Source organism: Schistocerca piceifrons, unplaced genomic scaffold (genome assembly GCF_021461385.2).
Source record: "Schistocerca piceifrons isolate TAMUIC-IGC-003096 unplaced genomic scaffold, iqSchPice1.1 HiC_scaffold_1379, whole genome shotgun sequence".
NCBI classification, from domain to species: domain Eukaryota; kingdom Metazoa; phylum Arthropoda; class Insecta; order Orthoptera; family Acrididae; genus Schistocerca; species Schistocerca piceifrons.
The window spans coordinates 12,501-15,000 of record NW_025727212.1 but is presented as its reverse complement, the minus strand read 5'-3'; positions in this window follow the sequence as shown (position 1 = coordinate 15,000).

Here is a 2,500-nt window from a genome sequence, read left to right as displayed (position 1 = left end):
ACAACACGCGCCACCTACGGTGACCGGCAGCTCCAACGCCAGCGCCACAGAAGGACAAAAGCCCCACTTGGGTGCCGAAGCGAACTCTCCCAGCACAGCGCACGCGCCAACACATCCGCACAGCTGCGATACAAACCACCAGCGAGAACCGCTGGGGCGACCGAGCAGCAGACGGCGTCGCGGCGCCGAGCGCCGGGCGGCGGCGCATCCTCAACGCACACAGTCCTCAATCGGACCAGCACACTGAAGATGTCCACCGCGCTTCGCACCGGGCCCGCGAGGACCTACTTTGGCCGCACGGCGCCGCGCGCAGGGTGCGCCGGCGCGCAGCTGCGACGCCTGCCGCGTCCGTCGGCCGGCGCGCCTGCCACTGGCCGCCCCCACCAGCCGGCTGTAGCGCGTGCGCCCACGCACCGCGCGGCCAGCACGCCGGGAGGCGCCCCCTCACCGGCCGGGGACGGTCCCACCCAGCCACCACCGCGTATCGCTTCACACCCAGATGCCGTTCAGTTTCATCGGCATGGTGGGTATCGCTGGAACAACCGGTTAGTACCTCAACCTATCGTCGCCATCACCGATTCACCCCTAGCGAGAACAACCGCACCACAACGGGTTACCATTTCTTCATTTGCGTAACTTCACCAGAAAACGTAGGCGTCCATCGCCATTAGCAACTTCAACGATTATTGCATGCCTGTGTCAGGTGTCACGCCACACTACGTCTGCCCACATACACGCAACAAAATGTGCACGCCTAGACAATACGTGGAAGGTGGCCCCCGTACGTATGCGATGTCCATTGCTCGAACGACTGTCAACCGGCCTCTGTAGCATGTCGCAGATATGGAACGCGGTGCACCATGCTATCACGGTGTTTGAGGAGAGACGACTAGGTCCGAATACATCAACACACAGCTCATGCTGATCGCCATCCACGGCGTCCGTTCCTCCCACACGTCTCTATGGCGTACCACACTGCAATCCAGCTCTCATAGGGAGACGACACGTAGCTGCGTGCACAATATTTGCACTGTATGGTCCGCCGTTTTTGGGCGCAGTCGTTGTACGGTCACACATGTGCCACGATGTATCATTCAGTACATAAGGACGAATGTGCAGTACAGATTGTGGTTCACGCGTACGACATCAGCGGACAGTTGACACAGGCCGCACCACAACGTAGCCTGCGTACGTCGCATGCGAAGGGCATTGAACATGCAAACTTGTCACCAACCAGCTTGCGAAGGCAGGGGGCAAGGTGGGGACGTGGGGACGTGGGGAGGGGTGGGGGGGGGGGGGGGCGGCATGTACGTCCTGCTGCCATCCACATTACAGTGTACAGCAGGAGCATGTGGAAAGTCAGCAAGACTTGCAAGGTGTTTAACATGAAGCGATACACAGGGGAGCGGGCAGTGCGAGTAGCGAACTATATTGCGAGGGTTGCGGGTGGGCAACACTACACTAATTGAACGAGTCGTATAACAATTACAGAGCAGGTTTAGGCGACAACGTGGGTTACGTTAGCGGACAACGTGGGTTACGTTAGCGGACAACGTGGGTTACGTTAAGGCACAACATGGGTTACGTTAAGGCACAACATGGGTTACGTTAAGGCACAACATGGGTTACGTTAGGGCACAACATGGGTTAGGTTAGGGGACAACATGGGTTAGGTTAGGGGACAACATGGGTTAGGTTAGGGGACAACATGGGTTAGGTTAGGGCACAACATGGGTTAGGTTAGGGCACAACATGGGTTAGGTTAGGGCACAACATGGGTTAGGTTAGGGCACAACATGGGTTAGGTTAAGGCACAACATGGGTTAGGTTAAGGCACAACATGGGTTAGGTTAAGGCACAACATGGGTTAGGTTAAGGCACAACATGGGTTAGGTTAAGGCACAACATGGGTTAGGTTAAGGTACAACATGGGTTAGGTTAAGGTACAACATGGGTTAGGTTAAGGTACAACATGGGTTAGGTTAAGGTACAACATGGGTTAGGTTAAGGTACAACATGGGTTAGGTTAAGGTACAACATGGGTTAGGTTAAGGTACAACATGGGTTAGGTTAAGGTACAACATGGGTTAGGTTAAGGTACAACATGGGTTAGGTTAAGGTACAACATAGGTTAGGTTAAGGTACAACATAGGTTAGGTTAAGGTACAACATAGGTTAGGTTAAGGTACAACATAGGTTAGGTTAAGGTACAACATAGGTTAGGTTAAGGTACAACATAGGTTAGGTTAAGGTACAACATAGGTTAGGTTAAGGTACAACATAGGTTAGGTTAAGGTACAACATAGGTTAGGTTAAGGTACAACATAGGTTAGGTTAAGGTACAACATAGGTTAGGTTAGGTTAGGTTACACGTTGTTGTAAGGAAAGGTGTGTAGGGGGGGGGGGGCGGGGGCGGCAGGTTCCTTGATAGTGATTATAGTAAGTGAATGCTTGTGACATGATCAGATTTGTCACGTCAGGATGCACCTTTGGCTTATTA